This window comes from Mytilus californianus, unplaced genomic scaffold, assembly GCF_021869535.1.
Source record: "Mytilus californianus isolate M0D057914Y unplaced genomic scaffold, xbMytCali1.0.p SCAF_4, whole genome shotgun sequence".
NCBI classification, from domain to species: Eukaryota; Metazoa; Mollusca; class Bivalvia; order Mytilida; family Mytilidae; genus Mytilus; species Mytilus californianus.
The window spans coordinates 58,978,782-58,999,344 of NW_026262690.1; the positions used below are offsets into that span (position 1 = coordinate 58,978,782).

The following is a 20,563-nucleotide window of genomic DNA, read 5'->3' on the forward strand; positions in this document are numbered from 1 at the left end:
ACAGATTAATATTTTAGTCGTAGATACATGATTTTTGTATTAGTTGTTATTAGCTTTGAAGTAGCTGTCGGTAACTGCGAGTACTCTCAGATCTGTATTTCATATCTTTTTTGTTGTGGGGTTGTATTTAAATACCCTACCAAGTCCGGTCTGTGTTTTTTGTTACTTGTTTTTCTGCTTTGTATCGATCTGATGAGTTAAGCCCTCTTCAACTGGTTTTCATACTTTGTTAATATTCTGTGCTGTTACACCACTGTCCCAGGTTAGGGGAGGGTTGGGCTCCCGCAAACATGTTTAAACACCCCCACATTCTTTATGTGCCTGTCCCAAGTCAGGAGCTTGTAATTCAGTGGTTGTCGTTTGTTGCTGTATATCATATTTGTTTTTCGTTCATTGTTTTGTACATAAATTAAATCAGGTCGTTAGTTTTCCCGTTTGATTTGTTTTACATTTGTCATTTCGGGGCATTTTATAATTGACTATGCGGTATGGATTTTGCTCATTGTTGAAGGCCGTACGGTGACCAGAAGTTGTTAACTTCTATGTCATTTTGTCTCTGTTGGATAGTTGTCTCATTGGCAATCTACCACATCTTCTTATTTTTATATTTCCAATGAAAAATGGTAATATGTTCTTCTTTTTTTAATATGGATATTAATGTTTGTATACGACTGCTGACCTCATGAAATTCTTTGATTTTAGTTGTTGTACAATTCAGATTGCTATAAAGAGCCGTATGAAATATGTAAGGTATCATAAGGTTCCCACCTAACAGTTGAAATAAACACGTCATTCTAAAATTTCCTCGTGTCTTGAAATTAAAGATTTCCTAAAACTTTCTCAATACCTATAATGGAGATTACTCGGACTACCTTGAATCAACACTTGTAAGTTTAGTATGTTATGATGGGCAACTCTTATTAAATTTTTAGGCCAAGTTTTATTTATTTTTTGCATTTAGTTTCATATTGGAATTATCTAAATTAAATACATAATGTTTAACGTGCAATAGATTTTACGATCAAAACCACTTTTAAACAGCTTAGTATTTTCTTTCAGCCATTTTTTTTATGATTTGTGAGTTTGTTTTGTTTTGTTTTTATTATTAATTTAAATCTATTTAGGGAAGGGGGTAAAATAGTATTAGTTTCAATCTTTCTCTGCAGGTTAAGAAGCCTTGCAACAACTCTTTCAGGGGTCCGTAGGTAGCCTGTTGCAAGGCAACATTTCTGTCCCTATCCAATTTACACTCATTTTCCAGTGGCAGTCTCCCGACCTTCATCCCGAACGGCCTCTATTTCAGGACCTACCTATTATATTTATTGTTAATTTATTCTCGTCCTGCACATGCATGAAATATTTGCCGCTGGACGTTTAGCAACCAACATTTAACTATCTAAAATTGTCCGTTTATAAATTTCAAAAAATTTGCAAAGTTGAACCTTAGATGGTTTTGGCTATTTTTAGGTCTTTTTGGTCATATAGCTCTTCAAAAAAGTTCTTGTACACCTGTGGTTTTCACAATTTCGGCTTTGATCGTTCCGGATGAAGGTACATCTAGAAGAGCGCTTCGAACGCATGAAATTTATAAAGTGTTGCATTATTTTTTTATTAGATATCCCATTCATTTCAAATCTTATTGTGAATTGGAAATAGAACATGGGCGGATTAAGTGTGTGTGTTTTTTGTTATCTTATTGTAATTTTTTGGTGGAGAGGCCTCTTTTAGTAGAATATTTGTGTTTATATTAAGTTTTTATGTTCCTTATTTTTCTTAAAAATCATATTCTTAAAACTCAGGGGGTTGCAACAGTAATATATATCAATCATAAAATATTATTGACTGTATAAACAAAGGTAGCATAAATGAAATTGAAAAGATTATGAGTCCCCTGTACTCGGTTCTAAAAACTGTTTTAAAAAGGACCCAGTGATTTCTCAAATATTGCAAGGTTATTGTAAAATGTTTTCAGGACAGAAAATAAGCAGGAATTCGAAAATGGTTAAATTTGATCAAAATTGTAATACGTTTTTGTGACTTATTTGGAATATATTATTGTTCTTCACTAATTTACAGTTATAAACTAGGAAAAATCAGTTTTAAATACAAAGAATGTCTTCTTTCTTATTCCTATTTTCTTTGAAAAACCCTGACCGTTTGTTAAAAAACCTGGACGTTGTAAATGTTGCACTGGAAAAAATTTTGAGTGAAATTCAAGGAAATTGTGCTTAGTTTGGGCTCAAAATATGAAAAGTATTCAGAATAAGACGAACAGTCATGAATAAATCTATTATACTTGCGAAATAGCAGTAAATCGGTCTGATCGCGTGTAATATCACTCGAAAAAACCTGATCTCAGTCGGACACTATACATACCGTGATATTTAAAAAGCAGCGAACGCTAACAATGAATATAATTTTAAATTCAGAAAAAAAACCCCAACACTGAATAGATTACATGAACTTTAATCCTCTTTTCTTTTTACTCTTAAAAATGTAGGACAGTAACCGCAGTTTTATTGACCTTTTGTAGCAATATCCGTTTATAATATAAATAATTATTTAATTGTTCATAATGATCGAGATAACAAAAAATCTTAAATTTTGTCTTGGATTTCTGATAGCAGGATTCCTGATTCACTTTGCTGCTGTCGCTATGCCTTTTTGGAATTTCTTTGAGGAAAACGACTTGATGGGGACAAAGTCTTTTAGACTAATAAGTATAGGTCTATGGCAAGCTTGTTTTAAAATGGGAGGCAAGTACTGGTGTCAAGGATACACAGGTAAACACTTCCTTTGTTTTAGAAAAAATCGGGTAAAACACCATGCACGAAAGTTTTCTAATTTATTTGGACTAAAACATAGTTGTGTCGTATTTTCTGTTTTGTTCGGTAATTGTCTCATTAACATACATGTATATACGTTTGTACATACACTTTTCCTTTCATTTCTTATACTTTTGATAATGCTATCAGAATAAATGTTAGAATGTAAATCCATATAATGATTTTTTTTGGGTAGAAATACTACCTTTGCGATGAAATAGGCTTAATAAACGTATTGGTAAGCACTATGATATGACATACGACAACTATTGACGATGTCCTTAACTTTGGAAAGGCACATAAGCATGTGGTGGAGTACCTCAACCCTTCCCCTTTTTAATCTCGATCAGTAGATTATCAAAACGTACAATAATAAAATCCAGTACATGTTAAATGTTGAATGATTGCTGTCTAATTGAACAAATACCAACCTTTCTTTTATTCTATAGCCATGTCTACAGTTATAGATGTAAGCAAAAACCAATAAGAGCATATTTAGTGATAAATCAAAAATTAGAACAATTGAATAGTTGATGAATTGTAAACGAAAAAGAGATGACCGTCCGATTAATGTCATCTCAGGTTCTGAAAAAAAAAATGTATGCCATAAAGAAAAGAGTTCATGACACACAATAACATAGGTGCGCTAATTGGATTAATGTGAAATGGAATGTGTGCTTTCCTGCAAAAAAGAAATAGGAAATTTCATCATAATCACATGATAATGGCTATAAACAAAATGGAGTTCTATTATAGATGCAGAAAAACACAATTGTATAAATGCAACAACATATTATATATATTCGTCAAAAGAAGGGAGAAATGAAGAAAAAAATAGTATTTTGTTGTTGAAAGGAACACCAGCTTTATCCACTCATTTACATCGCTCCCTCATATCAAATATACTGAAGAAGATCTTCGAAGAACAAATTGCAAAAATGTTTTCTCTAAGAATTGAAGGAAATTGTTTAGTGAATGGAATAATTTATGTTATGAACTTTTACGTAGTGAATTGAATAACTGTAAACAGCAGCTGAAACAGAGGAAAATTAAAATTTACAAGAAAAGTGTTTATTTTATTATTTAATTTGCAAATATGAACCCATTCTTAAGAACTCCACAAGTGGTATGACATTCAAATTGGTTGCTTATTAATGTATACAATTGAAACAATAACAAAGAAAACAGAATACTTTGCTACAAAAATATTTTAAAAATCAAAGTTAAAGTCATATAAAGTATGTACAATACCTTGACCTAAACAGTCAGACTCACTATATTGTTTTTGTATGTCATGATAATTTTGAGTCAAAAATTTATTAAAGTTTAAATATCATTTGTATCATTTATTAAGTCTTGTAAACATTATGTTCATACTGTTTGTATAGTGAAGAAATTTACAATGAGTAAAAATAGGGGAAAGCATTTCCTACAGGGAAAGTTGATGTACAGAAATTTCCTTAGAGGAAATTCGGAGAACAATGTTTTCCTTAGAGGAAATTTGTGGTATTGAATTTTCCCTCAAGGAAAAGTGTTTGTTAAATATTTCCTCAAAGGAAATTGCAGTTGACAAAATTTCCTCACAGGAAAAAGTATTTCCTCCAAGGAAAATTTGAAGCTGCAAATTTCCTCAGAGGAAAATTTGAAGCCTCAAATTTCCTCAGAGGAAATAAAATTTCCTCACAGGAAATAGAATTTCCTCAAAGGAAGCAAATTCCCTAAGGGAAATCTTTTTCCCTTGAGGAAAATACAATTTCCCTTAAGGAAAAATCTTTTTCCTTTAGGGAAATTTGATTTCCCTTGAGGAAAACTACTTTTCCTCGGAGGAAATTGTTGAAAAAAGGGGCATAACTTTTTCAACAGTGGTGCTAGAGCCAAATTTTTTTAGGACAAATATCAGGGAACCAATACCAACCAAGTTATCAACTTCATTTTGACTTAACTCCAAAAATTAAAGTGACAACTTTTGCACTCAGCGGAAGTGCAAACTTGTCCCGGAGACTGTTCTATGATTATCCAGGATTTCCTCTTTAGTAAGTGTCGTGGGGGAATATGTTGAGTTTCCAAGTGAATTGTCAATTATACTCAATTCATTTATCAAGTAGTTTTTGTAATGTGATTTAAGAGTGATTTAAATTAGCAATGTAAAATAAACGTCTCGTGTATTTTAAAATTTCAAATTGCACAATGCAGGCCGTGACTCACCGATCAATATTAGAAAAAGGACAATAGAAGAATATTGCAACACTGCTAAAAAAAACTTCATCAATTTTTAAATTACTTTGGCATTTAAAACGAAAATTCAATCAAATATTTTAAATGAAACAATAGTGTTAACATGTACTTTGAGCTTTTTGAAAATCAGGTACGGAAAGAACCTAATTGACATTAAATGACCGACAAATTTAAATAGTAATAACACGTAAAATGTATCGAATACATATTAAGTTAGATATGCATATCTAGACTTACAGTCGTAAGAGGCGCCCTTATTAAAGCCAAAAAAGGCGAAAAGACAAGGATCTATAAACATGTAGTGCCATGTAACTAAATGTTACATATATGTACCTTAAGAGATTAGCAGAAACGGCTTCATGTCAAATTTGACTGAGGACATGCAGTCTGAATTTTGACCAAAGTGAGAAAAAAACTGCTTCCTGAAAAACTATCGAACGTTGGATATACAAATTACGATTAATTCCAAAACATTGACAACTAGACGATTTATACACTTGATAACAATTGTACAACTTGTACAATTAGGTTCTAAGAATAAAGATTTTCTAAATATCAAATATTACGATATTACGAATACCAATTATATAAATGTGGTTTGATTGACATTCATGTATACTTTCTAATTTTGAATGTATTCTGATATGGAAAATATACAAATGCAGTTGAGACTAAAACCTAAATGATGCGCTTATCTAAACATATACCGCTTTCCTAAACATTTTTAACCCAAGACCTGCATAAAATTCTAACCACAATTCTAGAGTGGACAGCACACTGAGAAAAACAAAAACAGTCAACTGGACTGTCATTTGCTCAACCGCTAATCTAAAACACAATAAACACTCAATAGATACGATAGGTGAACTTGGATTGCTAGTTAAATAGTGGGAAAACACGGTTTATTAATAAGTTCAAAATATTGAAATTGGCTTTTATATATCTTTCAGTAACTGCAAGTAATCCTAAATCGTCTTTGCCTAGTACCGGTGTGAGGAGTCAAGCCATTTTCAACTGATAGGTACAAGTTTGTTCTTTATTGTGCTGTTACATCACTGTTTTCAGTTTGTGATAGGACTTAAACACTCACAAACAGGTTCAATTTTGCTACATTCTTTGATTGCCTGTCCTAAAGTATATAGTAGCTTGTCATCTAGTGATTATCGTTGGTTGCTGGCTGCCGTAATTGTTTTACATCTCGTTATACCGGGGCCTTGAATAGCTTACTAATCCGTATGGTTTATGCTGTAACGTCTTGACAGCGGATACAAAGCACTTTATTGAAATAACTCGTTGTTGAAGGCACTCAATGACCTGTAGCTGTTTTATTACATCTCTGTCCTTTTGGTCTCTGGTCAATTTGTTATAGTTGGCAGATATGCCACATATCCTTATTCTCATACTGATTATTCATTTCCCAACACTGACTTGCTAAAATTCGTTTCAGCGCTGTTTTATGCAGTTTCCGCGCTATGCTAGTCCGAAGGTCGTGTCAAAAGCTTTTTTTTTCTATCTTATGTTTAACTCTTGTTTTAGGTCAAACTTTGGGACAACAAAAAAATGCCATTGAGTATGAAACGCTGTTTCCCAATGCATGACTAACATGTAGAATATCCAACCCTCTATCTTTTTATGCATTTAAACGGTACTAGAGTACCGTTTTCCAATACGAATGAATTAAATTCAATCATCAAACAAGACTAACCATTAAAAAGAGAATTGCTGTATATTTATAGTTTGCCTAATCTAAGCCATAAAAATCAAATTAAAGAACCATCTAATGAATTATGAATATATAGTTATTTGACCGAGTAAAATTGTTAAGTTATAGTTATTGACCAAGAAAGTCGGCACTGCTCGGGTGACGCTACTTGACCCGAACGACGTCGGAGTTCGCGTTAATGGGTCATCCCGACCGTGCAGATTTAATGATATACCGGTATATCGATTTGATTGGTCAATAACTTTTTAACACATAACGCTATCAATTTACATGAACGTTTTGGAAATATTCGGACGATATTTAATCCACGGCTCCTGGGAAAGTTATCTTCTAGGGTAAAGAAAGGGGGAAATACGCATTTAAGTAGTTAAAAGGTTGGTAATTTTTAAATTATAACTTTTTTGATAATCATGCTTTCTCCTGAATTGTTACAGTATTTGGAAAATTATGTTTTAATGGCAGAGCTTTGATTTTTTCTATTAGATTTATTTACAATTTTTATATAAATTCGTGACGATCAAGTCAAATCAAATAAGTTTTCTTTTAAGCCGGCAAGATAAATAACAACACAACATAAGCTCTGACTGAGCTTTATAAACGATTTAGAACTTGACATATTGTTTTGACACATGTCTATTGTTGAACACTATATGTTGCGCTCTAGATGTGCTTATGTGTTTTTTGTCGTTTAATTGCTGTCTTATTGGCGTATAACCCACATCTCCTACAGTTTTAGTTCCCTTTTATGTACTTTTAAATCGGTGTATGACAAATCATAAATGAAAGGGTTATTGAGTATAGATTAATTGCTTTTCTTTCCCACAAGAATATGCTGAGATCGTCATAAGTATACAAGTATGGACCCTTGTATAATGTACATAAAAATTTAACTGTTCATGTAAAATCCAGCGCTGGAGATGTAAAATCCATCGCTGTATATATATACATTGTGTATGGATTTTAACTAGCTTTCAGTAACTGCGAGTACTCTCAAATCGTACTTTCGGGTTAATTTGACCTGTTACACAATTTGTAATGCATTTTTGTTATTCAATGTTTACTTATTTTGTGTTACCATTTTTAATATGTACTTGCTTGATAAGTATTCAGTATGACGATAAATTTTCACTGCTGTTCTCGTACTATGAACAACATTTTTATTTATTTTGTAAAAAATATCTCCGTACTCCTAACAACATAATAATTATATTTAGATTTACCTCTGTACGTTATTTTATCTAACACCATTTTGTCCAAGGTTATAGTTGTCTTTTTTACATTGTGTCATAGATCAAATTTATTCGTTCAGTGTGTGTTTACTTGTTTTTGTTAATATGTCTTTTTGATTGAGTTAAGCCATTTCAATTGATATTTAAGTGTGTGTCTTTCTATGTTCTAATGTTACACTACTATTTCAGGTTAGGGTGAAGGTTGGCGCCTGTTAAAACGTTTAACCCCTGCATTTGTTTTCACCTGTCTTAAGTCAGGAACCTGTTTCAGTGGTTGTCGTTTGTTGATGTGGTTCTTAAGTATTTCTCGTTTCTCATTTTTTATATAGATTAGACCGTTGGTTTTCCTGTTTGAATTGTTTTACACTAGTCATTTTAGGGCCCTTTATAGCTTGCTGTTCGGTGTGAGCCAAGTCTTCGTGTTGAAGGCCGTACTTTGACCTATAATTGTTTACTTTTTACACATTGTGACTTGGATGGAGAGTTGTCTCATTGGCACTCATACCAAAAGTATAAACATCTTCATTTCATCGATAGAAATAAAAACGAAATACAGATCTGCATTAACTTACGAAGAGTCCTTGAAATAATACACCAAGTTCTTCCTGTGTCTGCAATTATGGATTACGTATCTTAAATGGTTCTTTCGTATAACGATAATAAAAACTGAATTGAACAATTAATTGCTTTAAGGAAATTTTCATTGAATGACAAGTTGTTGCGTTTTCTAGTCCTTGTGTAAGGCATTGTTCTGAGAAAAAAGTGACATATTCAACATGTATCTTCTTGTGTTTATTATCCATGCAATCATGTTTCCTGTAAACTTTTGAATGAATACTTAAACTAATATTATTGTAATATACATAAACATATGCACATTCAAGATTCTACAATCTGTCGATATCTGTATTTTGGCATTGCACAAGGTCATGTTTTTCTCTGACTGTTAATGACGTCTTAACACTAAATCCATTAGATGTTGGATGTGTACAGATTAATATTTTAGTCGTAGATACATGATTTTTGTATTAGTTGTTATTAGCTTTGAAGTAGCTGTCGGTAACTGCGAGTACTCTCAGATCTGTATTTCATATCTTTTTTGTTGTGGGGTTGTATTTAAATACCCTACCAAGTCCGGTCTGTGTTTTTTGTTACTTGTTTTTCTGCTTTGTATCGATCTGATGAGTTAAGCCCTCTTCAACTGGTTTTCATACTTTGTTAATATTCTGTGCTGTTACACCACTGTCCCAGGTTAGGGGAGGGTTGGGCTCCCGCAAACATGTTTAAACACCCCCACATTCTTTATGTGCCTGTCCCAAGTCAGGAGCTTGTAATTCAGTGGTTGTCGTTTGTTGCTGTATATCATATTTGTTTTTCGTTCATTGTTTTGTACATAAATTAAATCAGGTCGTTAGTTTTCCCGTTTGATTTGTTTTACATTTGTCATTTCGGGGCATTTTATAATTGACTATGCGGTATGGATTTTGCTCATTGTTGAAGGCCGTACGGTGACCAGAAGTTGTTAACTTCTATGTCATTTTGTCTCTGTTGGATAGTTGTCTCATTGGCAATCTACCACATCTTCTTATTTTTATATTTCCAATGAAAAATGGTAATATGTTCTTCTTTTTTTAATATGGATATTAATGTTTGTATACGACTGCTGACCTCATGAAATTCTTTGATTTTAGTTGTTGTACAATTCAGATTGCTATAAAGAGCCGTATGAAATATGTAAGGTATCATAAGGTTCCCACCTAACAGTTGAAATAAACACGTCATTCTAAAATTTCCTCGTGTCTTGAAATTAAAGATTTCCTAAAACTTTCTCAATACCTATAATGGAGATTACTCGGACTACCTTGAATCAACACTTGTAAGTTTAGTATGTTATGATGGGCAACTCTTATTAAATTTTTAGGCCAAGTTTTATTTATTTTTTGCATTTAGTTTCATATTGGAATTATCTAAATTAAATACATAATGTTTAACGTGCAATAGATTTTACGATCAAAACCACTTTTAAACAGCTTAGTATTTTCTTTCAGCCATTTTTTTATGATTTGTGAGTTTGTTTTGTTTTGTTTTTATTATTAATTTAAATCTATTTAGGGAAGGGGGTAAAATAGTATTAGTTTCAATCTTTCTCTGCAGGTTAAGAAGCCTTGCAACAACTCTTTCAGGGGTCCGTAGGTAGCCTGTTGCAAGGCAACATTTCTGTCCCTATCCAATTTACACTCATTTTCCAGTGGCAGTCTCCCGACCTTCATCCCGAACGGCCTCTATTACAGGACCTACCTATTATATTTATTGTTAATTTATTCTCGTCCTGCACATGCATGAAATATTTGCCGCTGGACGTTTAGCAACCAACATTTAATTATCTAAAATTGTCCGTTTATAAATTTCAAAAAATTTGCAAAGTTGAACCTTAGATGGTTTTGGCTATTTTTAGGTCTTTTTGGTCATATAGCTCTTCAAAAAAGTTCTTGTACACCTGTGGTTTTCACAATTTCGGCTTTGATCGTTCCGGATGAAGGTACATCTAGAAGAGCGCTTCGAACGCATGAAATTTATAAAGTGTTGCATTATTTTTTTATTAGATATCCCATTCATTTCAAATCTTATTGTGAATTGGAAATAGAACATGGGCGGATTAAGTGTGTGTGTTTTTTGTTATCTTATTGTAATTTTTTGGTGGAGAGGCCTCTTTTAGTAGAATATTTGTGTTTATATTAAGTTTTTATGTTCCTTATTTTTCTTAAAAATCATATTCTTAAAACTCAGGGGGTTGCAACAGTAATATATATCAATCATAAAATATTATTGACTGTATAAACAAAGGTAGCATAAATGAAATTGAAAAGATTATGAGTCCCCTGTACTCGGTTCTAAAAACTGTTTTAAAAAGGACCCAGTGATTTCTCAAATATTGCAAGGTTATTGTAAAATGTTTTCAGGACAGAAAATAAGCAGGAATTCGAAAATGGTTAAATTTGATCAAAATTGTAATACGTTTTTGTGACTTATTTGGAATATATTATTGTTCTTCACTAATTTACAGTTATAAACTAGGAAAAATCAGTTTTAAATACAAAGAATGCCTTCTTTCTTATTCCTATTTTCTTTGAAAAACCCTGACCGTTTGTTAAAAAACCTGGACGTTGTAAATGTTGCACTGGAAAAAATTTTGAGTGAAATTCAAGGAAATTGTGCTTAGTTTGGGCTCAAAATATGAAAAGTATTCAGAATAAGACGAACAGTCATGAATAAATCTATTATACTTGCGAAATAGCAGTAAATCGGTCTGATCGCGTGTAATATCACTCGAAAATACCTGATCTCAGTCGGACACTATACATACCGTGATATTTAAAAAGCAGCGAACGCTAACAATGAATATAATTTTAAATTCAGAAAAAAAAACCCAACACTGAATAGATTACATGAACTTTAATCCTCTTTTCTTTTTACTCTTAAAAATGTAGGACAGTAACCGCAGTTTTATTGACCTTTTGTAGCAATATCCGTTTATAATATAAATAATTATTTAATTGTTCATAATGATCGAGATAACAAAAAATCTTAAATTTTGTCTTGGATTTCTGATAGCAGGATTCCTGATTCACTTTGCTGCTGTCGCTATGCCTTTTTGGAATTTCTTTGAGGAAAACGACTTGATGGGGACAAAGTCTTTTAGACTAATAAGTATAGGTCTATGGCAAGCTTGTTTTAAAATGGGAGGCAAGTACTGGTGTCAAGGATACACAGGTAAACACTTCCTTTGTTTTAGAAAAAATCGGGTAAAACACCATGCACGAAAGTTTTCTAATTTATTTGGACTAAAACATAGTTGTGTCGTATTTTCTGTTTTGTTCGGTAATTGTCTCATTAACATACATGTATATACGTTTGTACATACACTTTTCCTTTCATTTCTTATACTTTTGATAATGCTATCAGAATAAATGTTAGAATGTAAATCCATATAATGATTTTTTTTGGGTAGAAATACTACCTTTGCGATGAAATAGGCTTAATAAACGTATTGGTAAGCACTATGATATGACATACGACAACTATTGACGATGTCCTTAACTTTGGAAAGGCACATAAGCATGTGGTGGAGTACCTCAACCCTTCCCCTTTTTAATCTCGATCAGTAGATTATCAAAACGTACAATAATAAAATCCAGTACATGTTAAATGTTGAATGATTGCTGTCTAATTGAACAAATAACAACCTTTCTTTTATTCTATAGCCATGTCTACAGTTATAGATGTAAGCAAAAACCAATAAGAGCATATTTAGTGATAAATCAAAAATTAGAACAATTGAATAGTTGATGAATTGTAAACGAAAAAGAGATGACCGTCCGATTAATGTCATCTCAGGTTCTGAAAAAAAATGTATGCCATAAAGAAAAGAGTTCATGACACACAATAACATAGGTGATTTATAGACCTTTTGAAAGCAGTCATCATATTCAGATTAGGATTGTACGATATGTACACAAAAATCGTGAATTTTAATCTATTTTAGTTTAGGTTCATCACACAATCAACCAAAAAATTGGAACACAGACAAATAACTATCAACGAAGTTTTTCAGTTAGTCAAAATTAAAAGGTTTCAGTCGTCATGAAGTAAACAACTCCACTTCATTGATGGAATAAAAAACGAAATACAGATTTGCATCGTCTTACGAAGAGTCATCGACATTTACACCCAAATCCTTCCTGTGTATACAATTATTTCTTTGATGAATAATCAATGTCTTCCGCAAGTCATTTTACGTTATAAGTATTTAACGGAAACATTATAAAACTTACAAAAATTTTGATTTAGTCAGATAAGAGTTCAAATTTAAAAAATCTTCCTTAAGAAATCAATTATATCTATAAATCTTAATGGTATTGTTTGTTATAATTGTTTTGTTTGTACTTTTGTTTTAAAAGTAAAATATTCATTAAACCCTCATCATAAAGTTTCGTGCTTTTTCCTGTTATTATTTTCATTACATAGTCTACTAATAAGCATACAAAGGGAGCAGTAATGAAATTTCTAGGCTATATTTTTGAATAGTTTAACCCACCACATGCCAAGTTCATGCATGTGTCTGTCTTTAGTCAATGGTTGTCATTAGTCGTATTTTAAATACATTTGTGTCTTTAGAGAATTGGATATTATGACAGTTTTTCATAGTCTCGGTTGTAAATTTCTTAAATATTTTCTCATTGAATCCTGTTCTTTTTTAGCAAACGGTAATATTATAACTACTTTTTTACGGCACTGTTCTTTTTGGTGCCTCGTTCAAGCCATCACGATTTCTTGAAAATTCAAACTTAAGACAATGAACAAATAGCTGTCAGTATCTGCGAGTACTCTTAGATCTATACTTAGTGTATTTTTGTTTTTGGGATGTATAAGTACCCGTCCACGTCCACTTTGTGTTTTTGTTCGATGTATTGCTATTTTTATCTTTCTGATGAGTTAAGCTTTTTTCAACTGATTTTTAGCTCACCTTGCCCAAAGGGCCAAGTGAGCTTTTCTCATCACTTGGCGTCCGTCGTCCGTCGTCGTCGTCCGTCGTCGTCCGTCATTGTTAACTTTTACAAAAATCTTCTCCTCTGAAACTACTTGGCCAAATTTAACCAAACTTGGCCACAATCATCATTGGGGTATCTAGTTTAAAAAATATGTCCAGTGACCCGGCCAACCAACCAAGATGGCCGCCATGGCTAAAAATAGAACATAGGGGTAAAATGTAGATTTTGGCTTATATCTCTGAAACCAAATCATTTAGAGCAAATCTGACATGGGGGTAAAATTGTTTATCAGGTCAAGATCTATCTGCCATAAAATTTTCAGATGAATCAGACAACCCGTTGTTTGGGTTGCTGCCCCTGAATTGGTCATTTTAAGGAAATTTTGCCGTTTTTGGTTATTATCTTGAATATTATTATAGATAGAGATAAACTGTAAACAGCAATAATGTTCAGCAAAGTAAGATCTACAAATAAGTCAACTTGACCAAAATGGTCAGTTGACCCCTTAAGGAGTTATTGCCCTTTATAGTAAATTTTTAACCATTTTTCGTAAATTTTTGTAATCTTTTACAAAAATCTTCTCCTCTGAAACTACTTGGCCAAATTTAACCAAACTTGGCCACAATCATCATTGGGGTATCTAGTTTAAAAAATGTGTCCGATGACCCGGCCAACCAACCAAGATGGCCGCCATGGCTAAAAATAGAACATAGGGGTAAAATGTAGATTTTGGCTTATATCTCTGAAACCAAAGCATTTAGAGCAAATCTGACATGGGGTAAAATTGTTTATCAGGTCAAGATCTATCTGCCCTCACATTTTCAGATGAATCGGACAACCCGTTGTTGGGTTGCTGCCCCTGAATTGGTAATTTTAAGAAAATTTTGCAGCTTTTGGTTATTATCTTGAATTATTATATTATTATAGATAGAGATAAACTGTAAACGGCAATAATGTACAGCAAAGTAAGATTTACAAATAAGTCAACATGATCAAAATTGTCAATTGTCCCCTTAAGGAGTTATTGCCCTTTATAGTCAATTTTTTACAATTTTCATAAATTTTGTAAATTTTTGTAAATTTTTACATAATATTTTCCACAGTAACTACTGGGCCAAGTTCATTATAGATAGAGATAATAGTAAGGAGCAAGAATGTTCAGTAAAGTAAGATCTACAAACACATCACCATCACCGAAACACAATTTTGTCATGAATCCATCTGTGTCCTTTGTTTGATATGCACATAGACCAAGGTGAGCGACACAGGCTCTTTAGAGCCTCTAGTTACATCGAATGACCGTGAGGGCATTCCAGTGTATTGCTGTCGCCTAGATTTCCATTACGTAACTTTCGTGTTGGGATTGTAACCGATCTATAAACATGATAAACACGCGGACATTATCGAGTGCAAAAATAACATTCCTTATCACTTGTTATAAATTCATTTTTTCAATGGATACTCCTAAAAATATTTTTTTAGAACATAAATAAATAATATGAAAATGTTTTGTCGTTAGAAATATATATATAAGTAAAAAATCTTTAATATCTATGCACACGTACAGAAAATGTGTGTTAACGCATGCGGAAGAATATCTCAAGAACATTTGCAATCTCCCATGCAGAGTTATCGGTCCTCGCTCTCTCTCAAGGACCGATAACTCTGCATGGGAGATTGAAAGTTTGGCGGGAAAATATGAATGCCTACTCAAATTCAACTTATTAGAAAAATCGAATTATTACAGAAGAGTGTCCACCATGCACTTGCACTGCACTATTATTAATATAGTAGAATAGAATGATATACAAATCGATGAAAATTATATATACATGTAACTGTAACATACAAATATTAATATAATATATAACAACAAATCAGAGTATACTGATTTGTATCACTTCAATATCATATTTATTACGGTGAGGTTGAATTCCCTGTCATTTATTTATCAAATAAAAATATATCTATACATTAACCTCACTTTCAGGTATAGAGATGTGATTTTTTTTCTGAGACAAGTGCTTGTTACCATCCACAAGAACTTGCAGTCATCCAATGTTCAGTACTTCAGTACTTTGATTATAGTTTGTTCTTATGTTGTACTGTTACACCACTGTCCCAGGTTAGGGGAGGGTTGAGCAGTCACAAACATGTCTTACCTCGCCGCATTCTTTATGTGCCTGTCCCAATTCAGGAGACTGTAGTTCAGTGGTTGTCGTTGGTTCATGTATGTCATATTTGTTTTTCGTAAACTGTTTTGTCATCAATTAGGCCGTCAGTTTTTTCTATTCAAATGTTTCATATTTTTCATGTCGGGGCCTTTTATAGCCGACCATAGTTTACGGTATATGTTTTTCTCATTGCTGAAGGCCGTACGGTTGCCCATAATTGACTACATCCACTTCATTTTAACTTTGGTGGATAGTTATCTCATTGGCAATCATACCACATCACCTTATTTTTATATTAATATTTAATCATAAAATAAGTATTAAATTGCAGGATCAGACAATATGTTAATATAATCGGAAATAGCGAAATATATAAACCATTGAAAAAAAATCAAGAAATTGACAACACTGTGATCTGGCCGTTTCTATCATAGCTTTAAAACAGTTATTGACAAATACAACTAATTAAAAAAAAGTTGAGTCATTGGACGCAACTTCTGGGTTCTTTAGGCACCAACCATTTATATTTTTGTTTTTTTTATCTAATCTCTCAGGTCAATTTTTATATGACAAACATACTTTTTCCATGACATATAGGAACAGGATTGTTTTTTTTTTATTGATGTTGTTCTTTTCTTTTTCCTTTTTTTTCAATAGAAACAAACATTTTTCCCCATTTCCAATAAATTTAAAATCAAACAATTTACGCAAAAAAATAACTTGATGCGAACTTTATCGAAGATATTTGATTGTTTACTATTTTATTTTACGAAACTTACTTTTTTCCCTGTGACTGATGAATTTTCTGTTTATCTAAAATTATAATTATTATAATTGTACGTTATGACACTTGCTGCACAAAAAAAGGTCGAATTGCACGCCAAACTCCAAATGATGTATATGTACTGTAAATTATGAAATTTTGGGATTAATGCGTAAAAAACAAAAATTGTTGTAATCAGCAAAAGTAAAATTACAGTGAACCTGTCTTTCCACCGAATACGGAACTATTTGAGATTTAAAAAAGGAGGTTAAGTACTCACGAACCAGTGTTACTTAGCCATTTTTAATATGCCTGTCCAGACTCAGGATCTTGATCATCATTTGTTGTCATTGTTGTCTGATGGGAAATATGATTGGCATTCAGTGTAAGATTGATTTATATCTTTCTAGACTAGGTTTAGTCCAGAGCATGACGTATGTTTTTATTTATTTCAGCGTACAGTGGGTTTACAGTAGTCCGGTTATTTGAATGTTTATCATTAGTTGGATACGTAATCAGTATATTGCTGTTAATGGTATATCACCAGTTTCCAGTGTACGGCACCAGGATATTTATTGCTAACATTGCAATAATAGTAACAACAGGTATATTTCAGTAAGAAAAGTACCATTTTCTTGATCAGGGGTCCGAAAGTTAATTATTTACTGTCTATCATTTAATCATTCTGACAGATCATTATTTCCATGTACATGTATATTGGTAATAATTGACAAAGAAGGGGGTCGTCATATATTTTATTTCGGATGCACACGTACATGTATCTAAATTTGTTCCTTTAATTGACTTTTAATTGAAATAATCCAATAATATAATACTGATGATCAAATCAAAATATGATTATAATTTTCTTTTTCAGTTGTGACATCTGTGCTTGGTATTCTATGTTGGGCGACAGGATGTGGAACAACTGTGCAGCATAACTTGTCACTATCATTCGCGTTAGTAATTATTTCGCTGATATTCCCAATGTTATCTGTTTGGTTCCTTGTGATAGAGAGAATCACCCAAGAGGAGAACAAACGAAGGGACAGTTTATCACACCCAGAGAAAACTATAGATTTAATATAATATACACATGTGTGCAATAATTGTAAATTTTAAAATGCTTTTGAAAAGTGCTCAGTTTATAATTTTATCAATAATCCATTGTTGTTTTTTTTTTTTTACTTTAAACGTTTTCGTATGACGAAAGTTTGAGAAGTAAAGATTAATGTATCAACTTTTCCCTTCATGCATTCAGTGTATAGTGATAATTGACCAAGTATAATCATATCATATTGACTGACAAGAAGATCTGACAAGGTCTAACTCTGACATTCAGTTCCTTTAATTGTTTTCAACACCAGCAACAGTAAAATAATTTAATTCATTCAATGATGGGTGCGTATGTTCAGCGACCAACATTGCGAGCATATTCACGACAGTATCGTGTGTTGCATTATAGAATTTAACACACAAGATCGGATAGGAAAGTATTGGTTGATTCATTGATTGTTGTTTGCTTAACTTCAAATGTCAAATATTTCATGCATATTCCAAGCGACAACAAAACAACAATAAAATCAATAGGTAGGCTCTGCAATGTAGTTCGTGATCAACCAGGATGAACAGCAGGAAATTTAGACTGTCACTGGATAAAGAGTAATGATGGAAAGGAGCAGAAATTTTGCCGTGCAACTAGCCACCGTTTAATAAAAAGTATTAGCCTTAAAGTTATCTTACTAATTTTATTAATACTTTTAACAATTTTCATTGAAATCTTATAATACCTTTTGGCTTAATAGATGTACCAAAACAATTTTTACATTAACTTCTAAAACAAAATATACCCAGTTGTCGTGTATAACGTACAGCATGCTTTGATTTCAGTTAATACGACTTTTTGTGGGAAACCGACTCGTCTCAGATGAAAAAAAAAATGGCCCAAAATATGCCCAAATATATAAAAGGCTAAGAAAAGGCTATCATTTCTCATTAACATAAATAGCCAATACAATCTCTACAATAATGCAGTAAAAAATAGGAAAAAAGTCAAAGTTTCTAAACAAAAAGTGCACAGTTCAGAATCTTTTAATTTACAAATTTATAAAAATAAATGTTAAATTGTTAAAAATAGGAAAAGTAACTAAGTATATGCAAGGGGAAGCACGATATCAAAATATTCGAATTGTATTACAGAAAAATAGTGTTTCTTTCTTAACCTCTGAACAAAGAGGGAAATTAATCGGAATTGTAAATTGTTAAAAGCAGCACTTATTGAAACCTAAATCGCATTGTTCTTTATATATGTTTAACCCCACCACATTCTGTATGTATGTGCCTGTCCAATGTCAGGAGCCTGTAATTCAGTCTTTGTCTCTTTGGCAATCATACCACATCTTCTTTTTATATTAATTCAATGTATATATATTTTCCTTAACGTGTATCTTCAAATAATTTGCTCTTTTTTAATACCTTGTGCCTTATACTGTATTATGTAATTGAAAAATAAAGAAATTACAAAAAAAGTAAATGCTGCGAAGTAGTTTACATGAATAAAGTTCAAAAATAAATAAAAATAGTTCAACCTCCTAATTATAAAATGTATACACAAAACATAAATCCATAAAGGCTGACATAAGTAAACAGAAAATTGTTGCCATATCCTCATCCTCAAGGCGAAGAAAACATCGTTCATCCTATCTGTTTTCCTTGGAAGAAAATGTTGTAATATATAATAGCTAATTCAAAGCATTATCAAAAATAATATTTACGAACAGAATATCAAATTCAGTCAACATGACAACAACGGCCATTTCTCAATAGAATTCAATTATGGAATCTCGATCACTAAGATCACATTTCTTGCACGGGTCAACAAGAGAATCTCATTTGTTTCTGACCTACCTTCTCAATCTCTGATCATACATTGTCACACTTTTAGCGAGCGAAAATAAATATAGAAAAACGTCGTAGACTGTCCAAGATTTTCCCCGATCCAACCTTACTGACCAAATCTGTCTTTACACTTGCTACTTATAGCTGAGTGGTACTCTTAACCAAGATCTTCGTCAGCTGACTCGATCTTGCAATGTTTTTGTTGTGGGAACAAATGATGTATGACTTTAAAAGACATACTGCATACCCAGTCTTTTTACATTCACTCTATAGAAAGTTGGATTCGAATTACCACTTTTTTATTAAATTCTTCAACGTGGAATCATGCTTCTTCAATAAATCTCTTTATTTGAAATTAAATTTATAAAAATATATTTTGACCAATTTATGATAAACGAATATGTGTGTCCCTGCTGTTAAACTTTTTCTGAATAAAAACAATATAACGTTTATTGAAATCCGAGACTTCACTGCAAAAACGCGAATACCGAACCAAATGAGAAATATAAAATCCATAAGAACCTGTAGGAACATGTCATTATCAAAGAAAGGAAACGGAAAATTACGATAGAAACGGAAACGTCGTCCCTTCTTTCGTAAACTTAATAAGAAATTCGCCATGTGAAATTCTGATATCAAAGTCTAAAAATGGAAATCGGTTAATAATAATGATTAATAATAATAAAAGATTGTTGTGTCTATAAAACATAAAATTTATATAATTTTTGGTTCTTAAAATGTTAATCAATACATTAAGGTAAGAAAACTGTATATTGAAAACTTACGTATTTTTAATATTGAATGCACAACAAATTATCAAATGTCTTTGTTTGAGGCATTGTACTGAGAACAAGTGACTGCCAGAGACTTTTGATTATATCATACATGAATATTCTTGTGTATATTATCATGCAATTCTGTAAAATATTAAAATAATGATTTCAATGAAAAAGGTAATCTGTTATTTTTTTCTATTATAAATTGTAATCTGTTATTTCTTTTTTAATTTGGATGTTTATTTTTGTATACGACTGCTGTAACGGCAGATGTACATTTTACAACCATCTTAAGAAATGGTACGTATGTTTGTTACAATTCAATGTGCTATAAAATACCTTACAAAAACTGAAAGGCATGATAAGGTACCTACCTATCAGTTGAAATAAG

General features: G+C 32.0%; 1 long non-coding RNA gene across 2 annotated transcripts; it reads left to right on the forward strand.

Moving 5' to 3' along the window:
- The first annotated feature begins 2,579 nt into the window (after window positions 1-2,579).
- On the forward strand, window positions 2,580-20,303 carry LOC127698548 (uncharacterized). Of its 2 annotated transcripts, none has more exons than XR_007980888.1 (3): window positions 2,580-2,783; window positions 16,954-17,103; window positions 17,376-20,303. It is a non-coding gene; the product is annotated as an uncharacterized LOC127698548 (long non-coding RNA). The 2 variants fall into 2 exon arrangements; XR_007980887.1 differs by lacking the exon at window positions 2,580-2,783 and adding an exon at window positions 11,580-11,783.
- The last annotated feature ends 260 nt before the right edge of the window (window positions 20,304-20,563 follow it).